Source organism: Pongo pygmaeus, chromosome 1 (genome assembly GCF_028885625.2).
Source record: "Pongo pygmaeus isolate AG05252 chromosome 1, NHGRI_mPonPyg2-v2.0_pri, whole genome shotgun sequence".
NCBI lineage: Eukaryota > Metazoa > Chordata > Mammalia > Primates > Hominidae > Pongo > Pongo pygmaeus.
In genome coordinates this window covers 123590666-123603698 of record NC_072373.2, presented here as the reverse complement: position 1 = coordinate 123603698, position 13033 = coordinate 123590666, and positions in this window count along the sequence as shown.

Here is a 13033-nt window from a genome sequence, read left to right as displayed (position 1 = left end):
ATTCCACAGCATATAGATTCCAGAAAAATGGTAAAACTAGCATGTAATTATACAGAGAAGAAAGGTTCAAATTCAATAGGATAAAGGGCCATCAAGAACATCTCTTATGGTGAATGTAATATTAGATTTACACCTTGAGTTTCCAGACCATGAGATGATAATAATAGGTGTTTGGAGAACAGAAAAAGGATTAAATTACTCTCAATATGAATTCTTGAAGTAACCTGTCTTCAGGTCATTTTTTCCTTCTTTATATTATATCCTTAGCTGGGGTTTTTGGATGTCACTTATATTTTCTAACTGTAATGTTGGTATCCAAAAATGCCTAGGGATGAGTTGTTGGTCTAAAGATTGCAGGCATTTTCTTGCTTAAGTAAAACTATCACATATCCAACTCAGAAAAAGAGAAATCTTTATAGATCTTAAGTTTAAAACTTTAAAGTATTAGCAAATTCTTTATCTAAGGATCAAAAATCTTTTGAAGAACTGTGAGTAAAGCACAACTGAAACTTTGTATGCTTTGGGGAGCAGAACCCTGTCAGTGGCTGATCATTATTGTTTCACCCGTATATCCAGATTTAAATCTGTCACACTTTTCTTTATAAATAGCAGCTATAACTTATATTTTATATATAAACACTAAATACCTCATTTTAAAAAAATTCTATATTCCACCTACAATAATTTGAGGAGCATCTGTATGTTCCTAAAAGTGCATTTCTAGAAATAACAATTAACTGGTGTTGTTGAAACCACTTGAACAAGCAATTTACATTCTCCAGTCCATTTGCGTAAACTGTATTCTAAGAAAAAATACACAAATATGAATAGGACTAAAGTACGGTAATTAATTTTATTGATGTTCAAGTGGAGAGATGATTTAAATGCTGAGAAAGATGGAAAAATATGTAAAAACAAAACAATCTCACGTATACAATAACAGTAAATTTATAATACGGGAATTGCACTCACCAACTAGTAAAGCTGTAAACTAATAAAGCCTTCAGTTTCTTAAATAAATAAGTTTATAATCTTTTGTAGAAGAATTACAGAGGTAGCCAGTCTAAGGTTAATATGGTGGTTTCAGAAACCCTTGAAGGACTTGGAGTCCTTCCGTCTTTCTGAGCACCATAATTTCTATCTATCTTCAAAGACAGGAAATGGTTATTGGAACTCTTATCATTAGGTTCTAGTTGCAGGAAGCACAGAGGTGTTTTTTCAGATGAGAAAATCCTTTTCAAATGATTTTTCAGGCATTTCAGTTACATCTCATTGTCCAATCAATGTGAAACAATGGCATGGAGAAAGAATTTTTGTTTGTTTGCTCTTATTGATATAATTTTGTTTCTCCATCCAAATAAGATCAAGAAGGGAAACAGGATAAATACATACTAGATACTCCATCATAAGAAAGTTAAAAGTTTGTTATTTTTAATCTACAAGATAGTTATCCTACTGTTATTGAACTAGTTGGAAAAGACGTCAAAGACTTGTCTTTTTGTAAAAAAGAATAAAAAGCACTGCTCAGACATTCACCATGCCAAATCAGGACTAGTTCCAGCTGTGACATGTCTAAAAATGTGTTCTCTGGTTATGCTTTAAATTTAGTTGAAAATGGCTTTGTTCTTGATATTTTACCAACATATTTTTGTTACTTTACTTGTTCCAGGACACGTGGATCACATCTAAAACGTAAAACATCACTTGAAATGTTCACAGTATGTATCTCTCGATTTCTAGCCAAGAAATGACTATATAGGTTATATATCTCACTAAAAATACAAAAAATAAGATTATATTGAAGACGAACACTCACAGAATTGCTTTAAGCCAAAATGTGTCACAATAAAAACAAAACTTCTTGCTACTAAACGTAATTTAGAATAACGTGATTATAATGAATTAAGGCAAAAATTAACTCTTAGAGAGACTGGTATAAAGCAGGGTGGAAAAGGAGGCAGTTAATTTTTCTATAGTTACCTTATAATCACATTTTTTCTTGTGGCCATGATCACAGGCTAGTCACAAAGAAATATTGTAAAGTACACAGTTTGTAAATAACTTGCCTCAAATCACATGTCCACTCATCAGATATATTAAGTTATTTAACTCGTTTCTTAGTAGTGCCTGTTTCTATAAATGACCCATGAGAAAAAAAATTTAAGAAATTAATATACATACAGTTTTTGTAACACAGGCAGATCCTTCCACATCTTATCACTGAGAATGAATTGAGCCGTGAAATATCAGTAGTGATAGCATGGGGTTAGCACCAGATATCTACATTGTTGCTTAAAAAACACTGGAGGTTTTACAATATAAAACATGTGGTTTAATATTCAATCTCAACTTCTTAGTAGAAATATTTTGTCTGCCTGTCAATCATGATTTTAGGAAAGAGTTGTCCTCCAATTTATTTCTTAAGATTTAAGTTGTACTTAGTATGACTGACTTCTAGTTTAAAGTTTACAGCAGAGATCAAAACCTGGTCAATCATAATTGCTACTCCATGGGTCACAGAGTTTAATCCAGGCATTCATGTCACAAAGTAAACTGATCTACGTCCTTTTGTGGGGACCATTATGCATTCTGAATAGAGTTTTTCCTCTTTATAAGATAATAGCAAATAAAACCCACAATGTTATTAGCTATACATAAAAAATGTAAAAGCCCTCAGCCTGACAAATAATAGGCAGATAAATTGGTTGACAGACAAATAAAAATCCTTAAACTTGTAAGATTGACAATAGATTGATATTTTTATTTTATACCTGAAAAGAACATAGATCCTTATAAGAAAGTTCAGGTAATACAGGGTAATAGAAAAAATACAAAATATTAATTTTGAAACTCTACCCATTGCTAAGTATATACATTTATGCAAATTCCTTAACATCTAGGTCATGTTATCATCTGAAAAATAAGTTTAATACTTTTTAAAACTTATTTGGTTAATGCATGTAGTCAGAAATGGCTATAGAATTTGTGGTGCCTTGTATAAAAAGAAAATGTGGGTTCCTTGTTTCAAAAGTATTAAAAATGTAAACACAGTGATGCAGAGAATTAGTCCAAGTGCAGGGCCCTGTGTAACTAGACAGATCATATGTCCATGAAGCAGGCCCTGTTTGTGGTGGATTAAATATGATCATCATTCTTTACAAATTCTCCCATATAGCTTTAATTTTCCCTTCTCTTGAAATGGAATTGGCCCTGTAACTGGCACTGACCATTCTAATATGGGGAGAATGATGCTGATGGATTGTACATTCACCATTCTCAAAACTATGGGTGAAGTTTGAAAATTCTGAGACCACCATACCATGAGAAAGCCAAGGCTAGCCATCTAGACAGAGAGAAAGGCCATGTAAATGAGCATCAAGGTGAGAAACATGTGAGTGAAGTTTTAGTTCCCCCTCACCAGACAAGGCACCCACTGAATGCAGCCAAGTTAATGAATCCAACAAACCCCACCGCCCAAATTCTTGAACTACAGAATCATGAGGACATAAAACGATATGGTTTTAAACCATTAAGTCACAGGGAAGTTTGTAATAGAGCAATAAATAGCCAAACAAATAGTACTGAATATTTTTATAAACTTTCAGTAATATTAATAAAGTAACATTACTTTACTATTGTTCTCTCTGGGTTGAAGCAAAAAATCTGGATTTGTTATGAGCTATTTTTGACCTATAGTAGGCCCCTGAAATTAGAAGTATTTTGCATGATAGTATCAGCACAGTTGTAGATTACATAATATGACAGGCTAAATAATGACCTTCAAAGGTCTGCAAATCGTAATTTACAGAACCTGTGGATATGTTACTTTATATAGTACCTTAGTTCCTAGAACTGTCATATAAAAAATGACCACACAGTTAATATCTTTAAATAACTGAAACTTTTTGTCTCATAGTTCTGGAGGCCAGAAGTCCGAAATCAAAGTGTTGGTAGGGCAACTTCTGCTGAAGTTTCTAGGGGAGATTCTTCCTTGCCTCTTCCAGCTTCTGTGGCTTCATGCATTCTAATGTGGTTGGTCTGTGTCCCCACCCAAATCTCATCTTGAATTGTAGTTCACATAATCCCCACGTGTTGTGGGAGGGACTCGGTGGGAGGTAATTGAATCATAGGGGTAAGTTTTCTCCTGCTGTTCTCTTGATAGAGAGTAAATCTCATGCAATCTGATGGTTTTATAAAGGGCAGTTCCCCTGCACACGCTCTTGTCTGCCAGCATGTAGACATACCTTTACTATTCCTTCACCCTCCACCATGATTGTGAGGCCTCCTCAGCCAAGTGCAACTGTGAGTTCATTAAAGTTCTTTATCTTTAAAAACTACCCAGTCTCAGGTAGGCCTTTATTAGTAGCGTGAAAACGGACTAATACAGTAAATTGGAACCGAGAATGCGGTGCTACTGTAAAGATACCCAGAAATGTGGAAGTAACTTTGGAACAGGCAGGGGTTAGAACAGTTTGGAGGGCTTATAAGGAAATACAAAAATGTGGGTATATTTGGAACTTCCTAGAAATTTAGAGGGCTAAGAAGACAGGAAGATGTGGGAATGTTTGGAACTTTTTAGAGACTTGTTGAACAGTTTTGACTAAAATGCTAATAGTGATAAGGACAATAAAGTCCAGCCTGAGGTGGTCTCAGATAGAGATGAGGAGCTTATTGGGAACTGAAGCAAAGGTGATTCTTGCTATGCTTTAGCAAAGAAACTGGTGGCATTTAGCCCCTGCCCTAGAGATCTTTGGAACTTTGTACTTGAGAGAGATGATTTATGGTATCTGGCAGAAGAAATTTCTAAGCAGCAAAGCCTTTAAGATGTGACTTGTGTGCCCTTAAAAGCACTGTTTTATTCATTTATAAACATATAATTTGGATAGGAACTTATGTTTAAAGGGGAAGCAGAGCACAAAAGTTTGAAAAATTTGCAGCCTGATGATGCAACCGAAAAGAAAAATCCATTTTCTGAGGAGAATTTCAAGCTGGCTGCAGAAACTGGTATGAGTAAGGAGGAGCCAAATGTTAATTACCAAGACAATGGGGAAAATGTCTCCAGGGTGTGTCAGAGATCTTCACAGCAGCCCCTCCCATCACAGGTTAGAGGAGGGAAAAATGGTTTTCTGGGCTGGGCCCAGGGCCTGGCTGCTTTATGCAGTCTTGGGACTTGATGCTTTCCATCCCACCCAAGACTAAAAGGAGCCAACGTACAGCACAGCCTGTTGCTTCAGAGGGTGCAAGCCCCAAGCCTTGGTGGCTTACATGTGGTGTTGGACCTGTGGGTGCATGGAAGTCAAGAATTTAGGTTTGCGAAGCACTAGCTAGATTTCAGAGGATGTATGGAAACACCTGGATATCCAGGCAGAGGTGTGCTGCAGCGAAGGAACACCCACTGTGGCACTGCCTAGTGGAGCACCATCCTGCAGACCCCAGAATGGTAGATCTACCAACAGCTTGAAACATGCACCTGGAAAAGCTGCGGACACTCAATGACAGCCTGTGAACATAGCCAGAAGGGAGGCTGTATTCTGAAAAGCCAAAAGGATGGAGCTGTCCAAGGCTGTGGGAGCCCACCTTTTGCATCAACATAATCTAGGTATGAGACATGGAGTCAAAGGAGATCATTTTGCATCTTTAAGGTTTAATGACTGCCCTATTGAATTTTGGACTTGCACGGGGCCTGTAGCCCCTTTGTTTTGGCGAATTTCTCATATTTTAAATGGATGTATTTATCCAATGCCTATATCCCCATTGTATCTAGGAAGTAGCAGGTCTACAAGTCAAGGAATGCAGACAGCCTCTAGTTGCTTTAGATTTTACAGGCTTGTAGGCAGAAGGGACTTGCCTTCTCTCAAATGAGACTTTGGACTGTGGACTTTTGAGATAATGCTGAAATGAATTAAGACTTTGGGGGACTGTTGGGAAGACATGATTGGTTTCAAAATGTGAAGACATGAGATCTGGGAGCGGCCCAGGGAAAAATAATATGGTTTGGCTGCGTTCCTATCCAAATCTCATCTTGAATTGTAGCTTCTGTAATCCCCATGTGTCATGGGAGGGGCCCAGTGGGAGGTAATTAAATCATGGGGGTGGGTTTTCTTTTGCTGCTCACCTGATAATGAATAAGTCTCATGAGATCTGATGGTTTTATAAAGGGCAGTTCTTCTGCACATGCTCTCTTGCCTGCCACCATGTAAGAGATACCTTTGTTCCTCCTTTACCTTCCACCATGATTGTGAGGCCTCCCCAGCCATGTGGAACTATGAGTCAACTAAACCTCTTTTTTTTTTTAAATAAATTATCCAGTCTCAGGTATGTCTTTATTAGCAGCGTGAGAATAAACTAATACACATTCCTTGGATTGATGAACCCATATAAGTCCAAACTGTGTCTCTGTCTTCACACAGGATATTCTTCCTTCTATTGTATTATAAAGACATTTGTCACAAATCTAGGGCACACTGTAATCCAGAAAGTCTTATCTCAAGAGACTTAACAACATTTGCAAAGACCATTTCCCAAACAAAGTCACATTTGTGGGTAGAGGCTGGACAGATCATTTGGAGCTACCTACCATTCACCCTGCTACATATAACAAAAGGAAATTAAGGTTGTAGTTGAAATTACAGTTGTTAATCAGCTGACATTAAAATGGGGAGAATATCCTGGATTATCTGGACAGGCCCACTGTAATCACAAGGTTTCTTAAAAATAAAATAAACAGCAGAAGAGTAGGTCAGCGAATATTAAGTACAATGTGTAAAGAAATTAACCGAATATTTCTGTCTTTGAACATGGAAGAATGGGTCTACAAGTCAAGAAATGCAGACAGCCTCTAGTTGCTGGAAAAGATAAGGAAACTTCTCCTGTTGAGACTCCTGAAAGAATATAGCCCTTTGACCTATAGAATTGCGAGATAATATATTTTTGTTGTCTTAAGTCATTAAGTTTGTGGTAATTTGTTTCAGCAGCAGTAGTAAATTAGTATATATAATTATTTGATTTTACCTAGAAGTTGACAAGCATACATCAATGGTAAGGGGAAGCATCATCCATTCACAGTAAACCATAGCAATGGGAAAAATAAATGTAGCATTTTGTATGTGACCGTTGTAAGAATTAAGAAAATCTGTTAATAAATTTATATATAATATAAAGCTTAGTGAATAAAAACACATTCATTAAAAACTAATAGAACAATACATCAGTGCTAAAATTAAATAACTGTAACACAATCTTAAATTGCAAACTTGAAGATTACAAAAGACCTCAGAATACCAAATTCAACATACAGTTCTCAAGTCCATTTTCTCTCACTTTATACCATCAGCTCTGTCCTCACAATATTTTACTCTCTTCATTTCTCTAACAATTGATGGTGTTTTACCGTTTTGATTTTTTTTAATTCACTAAATCTTTGTCCACTAACTCTAGAATTTTTTAAATTTTGTTGCGACTGATATTGAGTGTCTTTCTTAGAGTGAATACAATAGAAAACCCAGAAAAAAAAGTAAGATATGTTTAACCACATGTGTTATTAAAACTGTGTCTAAATTTGAATATCAGGGAAAAATAATAGTAGTTTAAACATACTAGAAGCTTATTCTGGAATTGAGAAGTCCACAGTTTGTATGGTGGTTTTGCTCCATGAAACTCACCGCTCATCCATTCTTTAAAATATTACTCTTAATTTCTAAATATGCATATGCATTTTAGCAATTGAATGAAGAAATTAATAATGAAAACAGGGAATGAGCATGCAAAATTGTCTTTGAGGGAAGTTTCTGTAAGCTACACATGCTATCCAAGTTACATTCTATTGTCCAAATCTTAGATGCATGACCACCATTAACTACAAGAGGAGCTGAGAAGTGTACTGTTTTTCCTTGTCTTTGTGCATAGCTGAAAAATTTGTTACTATGGGAGAAGTAAAAAAGTGTTGTTGGGGCCATACAACCTCTCCAACACTAATTAAAATTTAAACAATAATTTAAAACGTCATAAACCATATTAAAATTGGGAAATACTGCAATTTATAGACAGCGAGTAGAAAGCACAATACAAATTCATACTAGTTAATAAAAATATGGAAAACTCTAATAACAAATACAAATAAAGGACAAAAAGATGCAATATGAAAAATCAGAGGAAAACAATCTATGAAAGAAATTTCACCACTTAATGAATTAAAAGGATTTAAATAAAAATAAGAAGAGTTTTTTTTCTATACATTTTGCTCTAATATTCCAACTAGGAATGCCAGAAACACAACTTTCATAACATTGGAATAAAGGACAAAAGCCTCTAAAGGAGAGTTAACTGTGGGAAAATAGATTTTTGTCAATACTAGGACACTACCCTCTTTCATTAATAGAAGGGAACTCTCAACCTTAGGTTAATCACACAGAGGTATGAATGCGAATCCAAAGGGTAATTGGCCCCTTGACAGGTAAAGTTTCTGGACTTGAATTCCTTTTGGTCGGATCAGAATAGAAGGAATCATGCCCAAACAGATTCTGCATTTGCCAGTGACATTTTATTCATGTATTAAACAGCCTCAGATTGTTTGGGTATTACTGTAATTCCCAAATGAAGAATGATAATTTGGGAACTACTTTTGTTCCAAGTGAATAGTTATCCTTTTGTCTTGCGGGACAAGACAGTGAAGACAGTGAAGAATAAAATTATATTTATATGAAGGTGAAAGGGAATACAGCTTGTATTGAAGAAGTTAACATTTTTCACATGCAAAATTATAACTTTTTCCCTATAGTATTTCAAATGTATTATCTATAATGTACATCATGCATAATTATGATTTATTGGGTATTTAGATAAGGTTTCTGCTTATCTTGCCAGCTTCAGCACACTCCATGCCAAACACCATTCTACAGCCATACTGAATGTTTTCCCCAACAAGGCATCAAGTCTCCTGCCTCTGAGCCTTTGCACTTGCTGTTCTTTCTACCTTCATTGTTCTCTAGTCACCTTCCCCTATGTTACTGTCAGGGCTGCACAGATAAGTAGGCAGTGTGGAAGTGGGGGAAGATTAAACAAGCAAAAAACTCTGTTTTTCATTCTGCGCTATTTCATGGTACCAACTCAATGTCACAGATCCCAGACTTGGAAGGCAATGCACACAGCATGCTCTCACTAGCTAGTAATAGCTGTCACCATGCATCAGGGCCTCAATGTTTCTTTTTAACTGTTTTATTCCTGCTTGTTTTCCCCATCTTAGACTTTTTGTCCTTTTCTTCAATGTATACTTTTTGCCAGTATACATCATTAGATCATAAGCTACTGGAGGGAAAAGACTTCTAGAAGCATGTCCAGTACCTGACCCATAGTAGATGTTCAATAAATATTCGTTAAAGTAGCACATGCATGTGAGAACACAATTATGAAATAATTTGTGAAATAAAAAAATTATTAGTTGATAAGCAGTAAGTCAGTTCTAGGGTCACAGTATTTATGACCTAAGAACATGAATCATATGCAAGTGAATCTCAAGAGAAAAAAAAGGAGTGCATATTATATGATAAAACTCATAGAATTTTTTATAAGTATTTATGGAACACTCACTTTGTGCCAGCTACTCTTGTAATGCTTGGGACATTTGTCAAGACAATACTTAATGCTCACTTCTATCCAAACAACACAGTAATATAGTCTTCATAAACTGTAAGATGCAGCACCAGACTCAATATTTTAAGCAAGTGTTTAAAGTGACATATGCATTATTTAAATTTTACATTACCATATTTATTCCTGTTATTTAGAGACATTTAAGGAATATGGTTTAAATTGAGCCTAAATTTCTTTTAATAAATGCACTATTTTAAGTTAATCAGTTGATAAATTTTCAGAGAACACATTTAAATCCTGAAGTCTTGCTAATAAAATCTAGAAATGACTTAGATGGTAAATTACTAAGAACTTTAAGGCTATTAAGAGGTGCTTAAAATTGCTAGTCTGCCATTTGGCACAGCTATCTAATACCAATGCCCATACTCTTTCTGTTTTAGGCATAATATTACCTCTCCCACCAATCAGTGTTTCTTAAACTGCCATATTACAATGAAATCAGAACAGTTATTAAGTATTGCTGCTCATAGGACCCAAATTGTGGCAAAAATAAATAGTGGCAGTTTTATGTCATTGCCTCTGATCCACAATGGATAAATTAAACTTTCAAAAATCTAAAGAATATGATGAGAAAGTGGAAAAAGAATGAATTCATCAATATAGAAATATCAGATACATATGTATATGTATAACTGTGTAGTTATATCCCTAAGGAATATAGACCTTTAGAAAAAAAGGGGGTTATTAACTCTATTGGGAAGATGCTTTTGAATATATTAGGCAATTATAGTATGAAGGGCTGAGATGAGGAAACATTGCTGCTAGAAATCCCCAGAAAATTCATCATTAGGTATATAAAGAAACAGAGCAGTAAAATGTCTACTTGAAAACATCTTGTGACTAATTTCAAGGGCAAGGACCCTGACAGAGTAAGCAGCTTATAAGGAATGAAAATTAAAGTGTATCTGAGAAACCAAAGACTTAAGTTTGAAACTACAGCTTGGCGTTTATTGCTGATATCCAGAGTGTTACTCACAGAGTCACATAATGATATTCAGAAGCAAAAATATGATTTAGCCCATGAACAAACAACAATAACCTTCAAAGAAATAAAGCAATCAAATTAATAGAAATCTAATATATATATCCAGTCTATATTTTCATACAAATATATGTGTAAACATAAATATAAATGCATACAATATGTTAATGATATATAATATTAATATTTATATATGTTTTATTTATTGACTTATTTATCACACATCTACTCCATTGGAGCATATAATCTGAGAAAATTGAATATGCATAATATGCATATTGGAGGTTAGGCCATACATAAGACAGCCTATAATGAAGTAACAGGTTAAAATATCACAAAGAAAGAAGCTACTTCTTAGGAAAATTCTCAATCTCCTGTGTTACACATAGCAGGAGTACCTGGGTCATCTATTTCAGAGATGTCATCATTACAACGAAAGAAATGAACGGTTTTGAGCACTCTACATGTATTTATTCATTTTATTTCCATAAAACCTTATGAAATAAATACTATAATTGTGCACATTTTACTGATTAGGAAACAGAGTCCAGTGTAGTTGAGTAGTACACCAAGGTTACATAGCCAACAGGTTGTAAAATCAAAATTTGAAAATACGCAGACTTACATGGAAGACTGGAGCTCTTCTAAACCATTATAGCCCACAGCCTCAGAGAATGTAGTGAGTTAAATCTGATTAAAATAAATGTACAAACTATGTAAATTTAAAAAAACAGAGGAGGAGAGAAGATTCAGTCTCACTTTAGATTAAGCATAATGCAGGCGTTAATACTTCAATGCAAGTTCAAATTTGAAGTGCCACAGGATAAAAAATTGTAATCTCTGGAACCATTTTTCTTCAGAAATCATTAAGTCTAATATCTCACTTTGACCCCAAATTCTTACCCTTTTACTACTTTAATTTCTTTATTCAATTTTTATTTTTATTCAAGCTTATTGACCATACTAACTTCATTTTCTCAGTCTTTGGATGTATGTTATGTGTTTATGAAAAATGAGTGAATGGAATATATGAATGAGGGAACAGCATAATAAACGCTGCAGAAGTAGGAATGAGCTCTGGTAAAAATTTTGAATTAACCCTTTGTTTCACTCAAAGTCAAAACTGAAGCACTTAAAATCCTCTGTAAGGCTCACGATGAGCTTCCTCCTCACCTCTATGTCTATGACCTTTCTCCTCCAATGCTCCCTTGCTCCAACCACATTGACATCCTTTTTTCTTCAACTACTATAAATAAGCTGCTGCCTCAAGGCTTTGTTCAATCCTGCTCACTGCTTGCAACACTATCTTATTTCTTCAAGACTCTGTTCTTATCCTACCTTGTCAATAAGGCTGGCTCCATAGTTTAATGTTATCATCTGTCTCCATGACCTATCCAGAACATCGAACCACCCTTACTTTAAAATGCTTTTGTTTTTCTTCAATGTATCATGCTCTAACATGATATATTAAATGTTTTATGTATTATGTTTATTGTTTGTGTCTCCTTGTTATAACGTAAGCTCCACAAGATTGGAAATCTTCTATCCACTAATATATCTGCTCAATAAATATATGTTGTATAAATGCCTACCAGCAATGTACAGTGTAAATATATCTCTTTACAGGGCAACACGTGATTCATCATGGGAGGTAGCAGCACTAAAATTTGGCTTGGAGGGCATTATCCCCTAAGGTCCACTAAACCCTTTAAACCAACCTGAAATATGTAAGGGCAATTTGCTATACAAATGCAGCTTGAAAATTGATAATCTGGCTTACCTTTACAAGCAAGAGTTCCACTCTAAGTGTCCTCTAGTTTGAAATTTAGGAAGATCTTCCATTGCTGAGTTAGGATAGAAGACTGTTGCAATTTGTAGATTTTTAGAATATTTCACATTTATTCAGCCATCAAATCAAAATTGCTTACACAGGGGAGCTCAAGATGAAAGTGTGTGATTCCTTGCTAAACGGGTCTGGGTACTGCATAAATGTTTGATGAATGCTAAATGAATGCATATACAGAGGGCACTGAATGCTCTGGTGTAAAAATCACTTAATCTCCCTGGGGTTTATTTCTTCATGTGCAAAATGGGAATGAAGGATAAAATTTAAGGTGTATCTTCTATAAATCCATGATTTGAAGATTATAAGCTTTCTATAAGTCCATGATTTGATTCAATGAAGAACAACAAACTACCAAAAATTATTAGGTATAGACATGTCAGAAAGTGATATTTGATAAGGATTACTTTTGACAAGGATTTGCAACGTGAATCAAAGAGAGAGAGGCAGAGACAGAGAAAAGACAAGCAGAGAAAAACCAAAATAGATACATATGTACAGAAACTGAAAGCTGAGAAAACAGAAAGAGCTTAAAGAGTCATTAAGACCAAGCCTCTGGT